General features: G+C 36.0%; 1 protein-coding gene and 1 long non-coding RNA gene across 5 annotated transcripts in view; both read left to right on the top strand.

Annotated features, from left to right (window-relative positions):
• LOC143218376 (uncharacterized) overlaps window positions 1–14,167 on the top strand; it is a 597,229-nt gene that overhangs the window by 174,223 nt on the left and 408,839 nt on the right. The window lies entirely within an intron of this gene.
• On the top strand, window positions 3,770–11,377 carry LOC143218379 (uncharacterized). The gene is made up of 2 exons (XR_013011031.1): window positions 3,770–11,245; window positions 11,310–11,377. It is a non-coding gene; the product is annotated as an uncharacterized LOC143218379 (long non-coding RNA).

Raw genomic sequence — 14,167 nt, 5'->3', positions numbered from 1 at the left:
TTTTTATTTAATACCTTCAAGATTGATGGAGAATGACCAACCCCATAATTCACAATTGAGCACCTTGCTGTCGAAACCATGAATTTTGGAAAAGTTCTGTTTTAATGGAAAATTGCACTTATCGAAGTTTCACATATTTTTTAAACTTTTATACAATTTTGTGAGAATGGCCACCCCCATACATCACAATTGAAGACCTTGCTCATTTAGGATAAATGCTTTTTTAAAGTAAAATTGTATTTATTGAAGTTTTAAGTATTTCTATTTGGTGCGTATTTTCGATCACGCATGCAATTTTATTTCGTCAATTGTACTTTCAAGATTTTTTTTTATTTAATACCTTCAAGATTGATAGAGAATGACCCACCCCATATATTACAATGGTAGACTTCGCTGCAGAAACCTTCAATTTTGGAAAAGTCCTTTTCTAAAGGGAAATCGAACTTGTCAAGGTTCCACATAATTTTGCAATTTTTACGCAATTTTATCTCGTCAATTGTTCTTTCAAGATTGATGGGAAATGACCCACCCCACACTTCACAATTGAAGACCTTGTGCTTATTGAAGTTTTAAATATTTCTATTTGGTGCATTTTCGATCACGCATGCAATTTTATTTCGTCAATTGTACTTTCAAGATTTTTTTTTATTTAATACCTTCAAGATTGATGGTGAATGACCAACCCCATATTTTACAATGGTAGACTTCGCTGCAGAAACCTTCAATTTTGGAAAAGTCCTTTTCTAAAGGGAAATCGAACTTGTCAAGGTTCCACATAATTTTGCAATTTTTATGCAATTTTTATGGGGAATGACCCACCCCACACTTCACAATTGAAGACCTTGCTCATTTACGACAAATGCTTTTTTAAATTAGAATTGTGGTTATTGAAGTTACATCCCTGCGATAACCGACAACTTTTTAAACAGGGCACTCTCCATTAATTCCAGGCACCTTCTCCATTAATATGGCGTGCGATATAATCGTTTTTTTTTTTTTTGTTTAATAACTGCTGAACGAAGTCGCGCAGAACATTTTCTCAAAGAGAAAAGTTATTTCGCATTACCTCAGGAATTATATCCTTCAAGAGTGCAACGTCTTTGGGACACCCAGAGTACACGTTCGGATGATTTATCGAATGTCAGCCTGGCCACAGTGTAATTGTGAAATGCGACTTCGACGACCGGACGCATATGCATTTCGATCGAACCCTGCGTCACCCTTGCTGCTTCGCTGTACCAGGACAGACGGGGGGAGGAAAGGTAATGTTCGGCGAGCCAAGAAGATTTTATTGGAAAACTTACGGAGCGTTTCAAAGTATGAAGATTTATCGTTTTCGCCGAACTTTCCTGTATTTCTACATCCTTCTCGCAACATTAGCTCCGATGCTTCTCTTTGCTTTTCGTTTCGACCTGCCCCCCCCCCCCCATTCACGTTATGGAACTATTTATTCCTATTTAATTGGGACAATTTATTTTCGAGGTGTTTAATGAAACAAGTTCCTCGCTTTGCAACTTCCCAGCCTGTTTCGCGACTTTTAACATTTCTTTCTAAATGAAATTTATTCATCAAGGTCGAGCACCAATGTATTCTATCAATGAATTCGCGTTTCTTTATTGTATCATGGTGGAAAGTGTGAATCGTCTTTCATAGACGAAAAATGTTCCACCTGAATTGCAACAAACTGGAGTGAAACGGAAAGCCATTTTCTTTCTGCATGTGTTTAACAGGCTGAGGATAGTGCAACGGCATTTTTAAATTTGTCTAATTGCTTTAATGTTTAAAACAACACCCACCCATAGGACCACCATCTTCGGTCTAGTTAAATGAAGGTGATCTTTAATTTTTAGAATTCGTTCACACGCGGTCGCACAAGGTCATAAATGAGGTTCCCCATTGAGAAAATCATTCAAGTTGATACTCGTTGTTTTAGTGCACTATTATATAATGCAATTACTACGGCTGGAGAATCTCTTTATCCCCGCGCCGCTTTGCTTTAGGTTCCAGGCTGGCGATTCATTGGCCGAGTGATTAGTTAGTATTACGTTAACACCACACCTTAATCTCTGAAGTCTCTCAAGCGGTGGAACACTCTCAGCTTCCGATACTCCTTATTAGTACAATTTGATCGTAGACGATTCATTGCTGCAGTGATTAGTCAGTATCAGGTTAACGTCACACCGTCGTCGTTCTCGACCGGTCTCTCCAGCGACACGCTACTCCGATATGCATTATTAATATTATCTATGCATCCTGTAGCTGGCCTCTCTTGGATGCATAGCTGCACCGAAAAATTCGACTAAATCTTTCAACGATGCAACATCGATTTTCATCAAGCTAGCTAATTTGATTCAGACTAATTATTATTATCATACACGAAGATAACAACGGCGTGATCAATCCTATCGAAAGTCAGCCATATTTTTTAATAGAATTCTATATTATTAAGTAGCGAAAGAAAATTTTTCATGTCTCCTCGTGCATTTCTGACAGTTTCTACATTTTTTAGATACGAGAAGAAGTATGTATTTTAAAAAACATTAGAAGAAAGTATTAAGAAAGACGATACATTTTTATTTCACTCCAGTTTGTTGCAATCCCGGTAGAACTCGCTCACTTTTGCAATTTTATCTCGTCCATAGTTCTTTCAAGATTGATGGAGAATGACCCACCTCATAATTTCAACCCCCTCACACACACACACACAAATAGTATTAATTATATAAAACTTCATATTAATTTAATGCCATTTCAAAACAATATCAAACTCTATATAAAATTTCTATAAATAATATTACTCCCTCGAATAATATTGAATATATAAAATTTCATAACGATTTAATGCAATGTACTTGAAAACAATATTAGGTTCTATATAAAATTTCTATAAATAATATTACTCCCTCAAATAATATTAAATATAAAACTTCATATTAATTTAATGCCATTTCAAAACAATATCAAACTCTATATATAATTTCTATAAATAATATTACTCCCTTGAATAATATTGAATATATCAAATTTCATAATAATTTAATGCAATGTACTTGAAAACAATATTAGGTTCTATATAAAATTTCTATGAATAATATTACTCCCTCAAATAATATTAATTATATAAAACTTCATATTAATTTAATGCCATTTCAAAACAATATCAAACTCTATATATAATTTCTATAAATAATATTACTCCCTCGAATAATATTGAATATATAAAATTTCATAATAATTTAATGATATGTACTTGAAAAAAATATTAGGTTCTATATAAAATTTCTATAAATAATATTACTCCCTCAAATAATATTAATTATATAAAACTTCATATTAATTTAATGCCATTTCAAAACAATATCAAACTCTATATATAATTTCTATAAATAATATTACTCCCTCGAATAATATTGAATATATCAAATTTCATAACGATTTAATGCAATGTACTTGAAAACAATATTAGGTTCTATATAAAATTTCTATAAATAATATTACTCCCTCAAATAATATTAATTATATAAAACTTCATATTAATTTAATGCCATTTCAAAACAATATCAAACTCTATATAAAATTTCTATAAATAATAGTACTCCCTCGAATAATATTGAATATTTAAAATTTCATAACGATTTAATGTAATGTACTTGAAAACAATATTAGGTTCTATATAAAATTTCTATAAATAATATTACTCCCTCGAATAATATTGAATATATAAAATTTCATAACGATTTAATGCAATGTACTTGAAAACAATATTAGGTTCTATATAAAATTTCTATAAATAATATTACTCCCTCAAATAATATTAATTATATAAAACTTCATATTAATTTAATGCCATTTCAAAACAATATCAAACTCTATATAAAATTTCTATAAATAATATTACTCCCTCGAATAATATTGAATATATCAAATTTCATAACGATTTAATGCAATGTACTTGAAAACAATATTAGGTTCTATATAAAATTTCTATAAATAATATTACTCCCTCAAATAATATTAATTATATAAAACTTCATATTAATTTAATGCCATTTCAAAACAATATCAAACTCTATATAAAATTTCTATAAATAATATTACTCCCTCGAATAATATTGAATATATAAAATTTCATAACAATTTAATGCTACTTTAAAACAATATCACATTCTACTATAATCATATCCTGAACGCACAGTTTTTTTTTTAAATTTGTTTTTAATATTGCATTGTCATCCAGTTCTGAGCTATGTTTAATGTTTCCAGTCTCTAGCTCATCGGGAAGTGGTTTAAAATTCGATTACAAGATTCGACGCATACAACAACAACTCGGCAAGCTAATATAAGCGTGGTAAAAAAATAATCGAAGAAATCGTGGCACAGGAAGAATGATAAAGTAAATTTCTAATTCGCGTAAAACCTGGCGGTTTTCGACGACCGAGGGTGAAGGCTCGGGAATAAAAATTTGTCCGGCGCCTTTCGCGAACGCAGTAACAAGCGGAACGATGCGAGAAGCACGCAATAAGATTCTACATATATCGCGATGAATTTGTTCGCCGGTCCGCGTTTCTATCGTGACACTGGGAAATAACATGCATATATACCGTTCGCGTTGTTAAATGTATCGCTTCTCATGCTTTTCACCGAGTCAAACTATTTTTCCGAGAGAAAGACGACGGCGGAGACGTTTTATTCGTGCGCCACGTGGCCTGAGAAACGACATCCATAAAGCGTCATTACTGTTCTCCAAAATACCCGTTCCGTGAGAACAACCGCGTCTCCTTGGATTGGCTTCCCCCCATAAATAGAGGCGCATCCCGCGGACAAAAACACGGAAGAAACATGGCTTGGCCTACATTCGTGTCCCACCAACCACACCGCCGCGGAGGAAACGGCATATTTAGTGAATTGTCCTATTTCGCGGAGCTCCCCCTGTCCCGGAATAATATTATGCGAGGGGGCGGCTGATCGATATTTACGAACAACAAATATTTCTCGAACAGACCGTCGTAAAACTTATTTTTGCTAAACATCTGCTTCGCAGCCTGTGCTTGCTCGGCATAATCAAATTTCATTTCTTATTTCGGTTAGCTTAGTAATGAATTTAGGGACAAATTTCAAACATTCAACGTGTTCAGGCTGGTACTATTTTTCTTGTAAATTATAAATAATCAAATTCGACGTGAGCAAAGGTCAGTGTTGGGCAACAAATAGATACATTTAAATAAATAATTATCGTTCGAATTTAATCATTACTGGTTTTTGCTATTCTATTATATTCTATCGTAGTGGTGCGTTAAAAAAATGGCGCTGACTCTGATAAAAATATCTGAAGCAGTTATCACGATGAATGTCGGCGGCTCTGCGCTTCTTTCTCGCACGGTCCCTTTGCCCCTTGGGATTTCAACAATGTGCACCGCAGAACCCTAAATTTTAACCGGCGGTATCTTGAGAACCGTGTTTAAGATTGGAAAATGGTGAAAGACTTATCGATTTCTCTTGTCAGGAGCCAAGCATTGACCCACTTCAACCCTCGAAAAAGTTTCGTATGTAGTTCTTCAGTAACACACGAGCCACCTCAAACGAAATCCCGAAATATTTCCAACAAATTTTATTCTTTACTTCCAAATGTAATTATTTACTGAAAAGATTGCCAGACCTATTTTCAATTTTTTTTTTTTTTTTGTTGTACTAACACTAACTTTTGCAATTTTATACAAGAAGAACCGAGTTTTCTACCTGTGTATTGTATTGTTTACAATTTACAGTCTTACATTATTCACAATTTTGTACAGACCTGAGGAATTGAGTTTCTTACTTGTGCCTCTCATTATTTACAATTTTATGTAGACAAAACTATAACTGTGTTCTTTTCTTGTGTGTTACGTTATTTACAATTTTATACAAACATAGGCAACTGAGCTTTTTACATGTGTGTTCCATTATTTACATTTTTGTACAGACATGAGGAATTGAGTTTTTTACTTGTGCATTCCATTATTTACAATTTTGTACAAACACAAGGGACTGAGTTTTTACATGTGTGTTCCATTATTCACAATTTTATACAAACATAAGGAACTGAGCTTTTTACATGTGTGTTTCATTATTCACAATTTTATACAGACCTGAGGAATTGAGTTTCTTACTTGTGCCTCTCATTATTTACAATTTTATGTAGACAAAACTTAAACTGTGTCCTTTTCTTGTGTGTTACGTTATTTAAAATTTTATACAAACATAGGGAACTGAGCTTTTTACATGTGTGTTCCATTATTTACATTTTTGTACAGACATGAGGAATTGAGTTTCTTACTTGTGCCTCTCATTATTTACAATTTTGTATAGCCAAAACTAACTGTGTTCTTTTCTTGTGTGTTACGTTATTTACAATTTTATACAAACATAGGCAACTGAGCTTGTTACATGTGTGTTCCATTATTTACAATTTTATACAGACATGAGGAATTGAGTTTCTTACTTGTGCATTCCATTATTTACAATTTTGTACAGACATGAGGAATTGAGTTTCTTACTTGTGCCTCTCATTATTTACAATTTTATATAGACAAAACTAACTGTGTTCTTTTCTTGTGTGTTACGTTATTTACAATTTTATACAAACATAGGCAACTGAGCTTGTTACATGTGTGTTCCATTATTTACAATTTTATACAGACATGAGGAATTGAGTTTCTTACTTGTGCATTCCATTATTTACAATTTTGTACAGACATGAGGAATTGAGTTTCTTACTTGTGCCTCTCATTATTTACAATTTTATATAGCCAAAACTATAACTGTGTTCTTTCCTTGTGTGTTACGTTATTTACAATTTTCTACAAACATAGGCAACTGAGCTTTTTACATGTGTGTTCCATTATTTACATTTTTGTACAGACACGAGGAATCGAGTTTTTTACTTGTGCATTCCATTATTTACAATTTTGTACAAACACAGGGGACTGAGTTTTTACATGTGTGTTCCATTATTCACAATTTTATACAAACATAAGGAACTGAGCTTTTTACATGTGTGTTTCATTATTCACAATTTTATACAGACCTGAGGAATTGAGTTTCTTACTTGTGCCTCTCATTATTTACAATTTTATGTAGACAAAACTATAACTGTGTTCTTTTCTTGTGTGTTACGTTATTTACAATTTTATACAAACATAGGCAACTGAGCTTTTTACATGTGTGTTCCATTATTTACATTTTTGTACAGACACGAGGAATTGAGTTTTTTACTTGTGCATTTCATTATTTACAATTTTGTACAAACACAGGGGACTGAGTTTTTACATGTGTGTTCCATTATTCACAATTTTATACAAACATAAGGAACTGAGCTTTTTACTAGTGCGTTCCATTATTCACGATTTTACACAGACACGAGGAATTGAGTTTTTTACTTGTGTGTGTCCATTATTCACGATTGTCTGCAAACATAAAGAAGGAAGTTCCATGATTTAGAGTTGTCTAGAAACAGGGAGAGCCGAGCTTTCCACTCGTGCATTTTTCCTGAGAGCTCTTAGTTTAGTCAATTTGCCAGGCGAGTATGAAGATCTATTGTTTAAAGGCGCGGTGCTGGACGAGTGGAGGGAGAGGGGGAGGGAGATAGATGTTCATAAAGTTCAATTAGGAAACACTAATCTCTACCGTTCGTTCGTAGCTCCATTTTAATGAGAACGACCACACGTAGAAACAGTTTCACCGTGGCCCTGAAGAATTCAATTTGTCGAGGCTGAAGTTCCAGCTGGCTCCTCCACCGTGGATCCCTCCTTTCTTTTTTCGCCTGTTTTCATTGAACTCGTTTTTAATATTGCCCTCCTCCGGCTCCATTTATACATATGTATGAAGAGATTTTAATGTTCTTCCGGCGTATGGGGCGTCCACGTGGCAAGCCGACATTATTGCACCCAACGCGCTTCGGTCTGCTGCACGTGACGCAGCTCTTCCGAAGATCCTATAAGAATTTTTACACGAAAACACGTATATAGATATCTCGGCCCCCGGTGCGTACCGCTTTATTACACCCCTGTGTAATGCAGACTTCAAAAAATCTTCAAGCACTCGCTCGTAAACGTATCAGCCGGTGTGTTATTGATCTCACCCCTGGGTCATCATCCGGTGAAACCATTAACCCTTTTTTTCACTCGCAGCTGTCTTCGCTCTTAATCATTCTTCATGATTTTTTTATCCGAAGTATCAAACCGAATAAAAATATGCAGTTTCCTTTCAACTTTTAATCGGGGATCACGAGTTAACTCGCAATATTTTAATAATAGCTTCATTCCATTCTCCACGATTTTGTTATTCTTATTCGAAGAGTTTCACATTAAATTAATAAATTAAAAAGAAAATATTATATATGTTTCTCACTTTAATCTTTTAGTTGAGGATGACGAGTTAACTCGCAATATTTTAATAATAGCATCAATCCATTCTTCATGACCTTTTTATTCTTATTCGAGAAGTTTCACATTAAATAAATAAATTAAAAAGAAAATATACGTTTCTCCCTCTAATCTTTTAGTTGAGGATGACGAGTTAACTCGCAATTTTTGAATAATAGCTTCATTCCATTCTTCAAGATTTTTTTTTTCTTATTCGAAGAGTTTCACACTGAATAAACAAATTAAAAAGAAAATATACGTTTCTCCCTTTAATCTTTTAGTTGAGGATGACGAGTTAACTCGCAATATTTTTATAATAGCTTCATTCCATTCTTCACGATTTTTTTCTTCTTATTCGAAGAGTTTCACATTAAATTAATAAATTTAGAAAAATATACGTTTCTCCCTTTAATGTTTTAGTTGAGGATGACGAGTTAACTCGCAATTTTTGAATAATAGCTTCATTCCATTCTCCACGATTTTGTTATTCTTATTCGAAGAGTTTCACATTAAATAAATAAATTAAAAAGAAAATATACGTTTCTCCCTCTAATCTTTTAGTTGAGGATGACGAGTTAACTCGCAATTTTTGAATAATAGCTTCATTCCATTCTTCACGATTTTTTTTCTTCTTATTCGAAGAGTTTCACATTAAATTAATAAATTAAAAAGAAAATATACGTTTCTCCCTTCAATCTTTTAGTTGAGGATGACGAGTTAACTCGCAATTTTTGAATAATAGCTTCATTCCATTCTTCACGATTTTTTTTCTTCTTATTCGAAGAGTTTCACATTAAATTAATAAATTTAAAAAAATATACGTTTCTCACTTTAATGTTTTAGTTGAGGATGACGAGTTAACTCGCAATTTTTGAATAATAGCTTCATTCCATTCTTCAAGATTTTTTTCTTCTTATTCGAAGAGTTTCACATTAAATTAATCAATTAAAAAGAAAATATACGTTTCTCCCTTCAATCTTTTAGTTGAGGATGACGAGTTAACTCGCAATTTTTGAATAATAGCTTCATTCCATTCTTCACGATTTTTTTTCTTCTTATTCGTAGAGTTTCACATTAAATTAATAAATTAAAAAGAAAATATACGTTTCTCCCTCTAATCTTTTAGTTGAGGATGACGAGTTAACTCGCAATTTTTGAATAATAGCTTCATTCCATTCTTCACGATTTTTTTTCTTCTTATTCGAAGAGTTTCACATTAAATTAATAAATTAAAAAGAAAATATACGTTTCTCCCTTCAATCTTTTAGTTGAGGATGACGAGTTAACTCGCAATTTTTGAATAATAGCTTCATTCCATTCTTCACGATTTTTTTTCTTCTTATTCGAAGAGTTTCACATTAAATAATGTTGTTTTGTTTTACCTCATTGTTTAGTCGGGACTAAGAGATAAGCTCATTGAAAAGTACAGATAAAATCGCGGAACTTTTTGCGCGTTGATGTTAAACAATGCGAGCTAATTCTTTCCGTCCTCATTACAGCAAAGCATACTGAAACATATACCCTGTTCTCTTTGTTGGACGAAATGTCCATCTAACATTTCTCTCCGCAAGATCCTTATTTCTATGGTTCACGTTTATTCAAAAAGCCTGTTATCTTTGCTGCTTACTTTTTGCCCGGAGAGATCTTTAGAATCTTTGTAATACGGGCCGAAGCATTTTTGCGCAGCTCTCCTTTGGATTTTATTCTGCTTTCATCGCAAACGTTGTGGTAAGAGTTTCTTAAATTCTTTGACGTATTGTACATGTAGCCATGCCGTTACACATATCGTATAGACGTTCACGAAAGTCTGCAATATGTTCAATACATTTTATATGTATATTGACGGGGGGGAATAACTTTATTCAAAAATGCGGCTTTTGTACATGGGAAATCTTCAACATTTATAATGCTCGTCTAAATGCAAATTAAATGTTTGACCGATTTGTTACAGTTCCATACAAAATTTTTCCGCGCTATTTTCAACAAGTACTTACTAACAATAAGAAGAAATGGCGACTCTCTCTCTGTACACTAGCCAACAAATTCGATTAGAATCAATTCCGATCAGTTTGTCTCTGAAACTTATTTTTCACCGTAGAATTCTGTTCGTAACTTTCTTATTTTCGATTGTTTATTTATGAAACCTCCACTGGCACACGGGCGGCTCTTTTCCGGTTAAAATGATATCCCACACGATGCAGTTCGAACTATAATTCTTCGCGTAATCCACGATATAGTGGAGCCTCGACTATCCGAACCAGATCAGACACGACGTCTTCGAGACGATTTTAGAACGTGTTCCAGTGGGAGTTTGGCAATGTTCGAGGGCTTGAATGAAAGGTGAAGAATGGCGCTGTGTGATAGATGTGATAAAAACTCAACAGAACCAGTTTACTTACTCGTGTAACGTATTAGCACGACAGTAATGGTGTTTGAGAGTTATTTAAATTGGAACATCTCCTGAACTACTAACTTTTCGACATAGAATACATGGGTTAGTACTTTTTTCATAAGGAATGTCCAGCTGCGTCGATTGATGTATTAAAAAATACTGGATTCCATTTTAAAAGAAAATGAAGGAAACCTTCATATCTCTAAAAAAACCTTGGGCAGACCTGTTGCGGACTTTTATCGATAAAATACTACATATATAAGAAGTACTTCTTAAACATTCGAATTCTACCGCGCTAGTCGAGTAGGTAAAGTAGAGCACGGATAAAATATAACTAAACAGAGTTGAGAGTAATTAGCACGTTTTGAGAAATATAAAAGTGGATCGAATTTGTAATCTGTGAGGGACAGGATTGTAATCAATAAACATTGAATGTTGTTTCTCATTTTTTCAGGTTGGTAAACTATCTTATAAATATTGTAAATAGCTGTATAATATAATAAATCTCATTTTTTCAGAGAAACGTTTCAGTTTGTTGTTGTATTAATCTTGCCCCAGATTAATAATAATTAAATCACATATTATACATATATTAGATTGAAGAACATCACCCATCCATCCCGAGGGATAGAAAATGGCGCGGGAACAGCAAAGTGCCTAAATGGTCCGGGTACACGTAGAACATTCCGAGATTCCGGAACGTACAATTAAATTCTTTCAATTGTACCGCGTCTGGACGTTGTTCCAGCCTACTAACCCGCGGACCGATATATCTCGATGTATAAAGTCGGCGGCGGCAGCGAGGCCACCGCGTGTCGAAAAATAATTAATCACGGGTAGAAAGTTCCGTGAAGTTGCTCGCCGGAGCAAATCGCGGGGACCAACGGAAACTTGGCTCGTAGAAAAGGCGCGCGCCGAAAGCATTGGCGTGCAGATGGTTAAGCGGTGTCACGGCTCACTCGTGATTTATGTAGCGGTGTAAGTCGTCGAGCATTATGTAATTAGCAGTAAATCTGGTAATGCGCCGTACGCTGCTTGACTGCTGCGCCGCAAACTCTAATTTCTATGCTGCGCGAACCAATCGCGTTAGTGCCGTGCGGCTTGTGCTTATGTTCGCTCCCTCCCCCCGAACCCTACGATCTCTCGCGCGCGACCATGCGCCACCAGACGTTTAACACGGTTAATCCCCGTTATGCGGAATAACATTGTTCTCCGCTGACCCTCCCCGAGATCTTCCCGGAGACGAATCTTCGGTAGAACCTCAGAGTAACCTGTTCGAGAGCTCGCTGGAACGTCCATTTTTCCCAAGTGCGAAATCTAAACTATTTTTTCTCCTTGACCCCTGGCACTCGAGAAGCTGTTCCAACTGGAAAATTAGACATATCGATGAAAGTTTATCGCTGGAATGAAGAAACTCGGTTTTATTTCACCTTAAAACACCGAAATTATTTTCTCGCCCCAACCTAATATAGAATATTTCGATTTTCTATGATTTTTTAAATTTGGTGGATATGAAATATTTGATACATGTAGCTGCTGCGCCGCAAACTCTAATTTCTATGCTGCGCGAACCAATCGTTATGCGGAATAACATTGTTCTCCGCTGACCCTCCCCGAGATCTTCCCGGAGACGAATCTTCGGTAGAATCTCAGAGTGACCTGTTCGAGAGCTCGCTGGAACGTCCATTTTTCCCAAGTGTGAAATCTAAACTATTTTTTCTCCTTGACCCCTGGCACTCGAGAAGCTGTTCCAACTGGAAAATTAGACATATCGATGAAAGTTTATCGCTGGAATGAAGAAACTCGGTTTTATTTCACCTTAAAACACCGAAATTATTTTCTTTCTTTTTAAATTTGGTGGATATGAAATATTTGATATATGTAGCTGCTGCGCCGCGACCTTAAGGGGGCGGTCTCCTAGCAGATGACGGTCGCGCGTGAACACTCACACACCGCTAGAGTACACTCACACACCGCTAGACCACGTATACGTACGCGAGAATTGCTAGGATCAGGGAAATGCGTTCTGATTTCTCGATAATGCAAAGACGGGGGTTTTTATTAGTCAAAATCGCTAGATAAAAGATCAATCTAGCGCGCTGTTTGCTTCAAAAGTCGTTCTTTTACGTTTCCGAGCAATGATTTTGCAATATTCAGCTGCATGTTGCCCGTCGCCCGTTGCACGTTGCGTGACTGCAGCGCCATCTAACGGGCAACATGCAGCCGAATATTGCAAAATCATTGCTCGGAAACGTAAAAGAACGACTTTTGAAGCAAACAGCGCGCTAGATTGATCTTTTATCTAGCGATTTTGACTAATAAAAACCCCCGTCTTTGCATTATCGAGAAATCAGAACGCATTTCCCTGATCCTAGCAATTCTCGCGTACGTATACGTGGTCTAGCGGTGTGTGAGTGTACTCTAGCGGTGTATGAGTGTTCACGCGCGACCGTCATCTGCTAGGAGACGGCCCCCTTAATAAATAAATATAATAAATAAAAGGAAAAAGTCGACCGCGACATCGATAACCAACGTCGAACAAAGTCAATTACAGTAAGCAACGCGGTAACATCAGACAATCAGACTTTTATACCGTCGATAAAGGGTTCCCGTAGTTTACGAGTGATTCTTTTTACACCTCTCGCGTGGTATTCGAAATGGGTGCGAGGCTCGGCCCGGCCCGAATTGCCGTTGTTACGTCTCAATAAAAGTGTCTATAGTCGTGGGCTGACGGCGGGGAGATTATTTATAAGATTTCGCGCGGAAGGGTGGTTTTACAGTGGGCCGCGTCTCTCGAGGAACGTCATCTCGAATTCGCAGAATTTTTTAATGGCGGCGGGTGTGTCCCGGCGCTGGTCTATCCTGTGCAAAGAGAATACGAATGCGTTTCTACGGGCAATTTATCGTTATCTGGCTTCTTCTCTAACCCCCATTCCTCGGTCTGCCGTTTTCTCTTGAATCACCTGCTCCTGCCGGAGCTCATTTCTCGCGCACGGACGATTTATTGGATTCTCATTCGTCGAACGTGGCTCCGCGAGAACGCTGTCTAATTCGAATCGCTTCCGACGCACGAATGGCCGCCACGATTAATCACTTTCTTGAACAGGTGGATGTGGTCGTCCCGGCTACCAAAAGCGCCCTCCTTCTCCTTCTCTCTCTATCCTCGCCGTTCTGCTTTCATCCCCCCATCCCCTTCACAGCCAACCTACCCCCCCTTTCCACTAGGTTGTCCTCGCTTTTGTTTTCCCCTTTCGTCTCGTTCTTCTTTGCATTAAACCCGACAGCGGATTTAATGGACGTGTTGGGACAATTCGATCGCGGTGTTGCCGGAAATGAGTTTCGCGTGGCTCTATAAAAATGTGATTCGATTCTTGTA

This window comes from Lasioglossum baleicum, chromosome 19 (assembly GCF_051020765.1).
Source record: "Lasioglossum baleicum chromosome 19, iyLasBale1, whole genome shotgun sequence".
NCBI classification, from domain to species: Eukaryota; Metazoa; Arthropoda; class Insecta; order Hymenoptera; family Halictidae; genus Lasioglossum; species Lasioglossum baleicum.
Note: the sequence above shows the minus strand (reverse complement) of the source record. Positions and strands in the feature narration are given on the sequence as shown.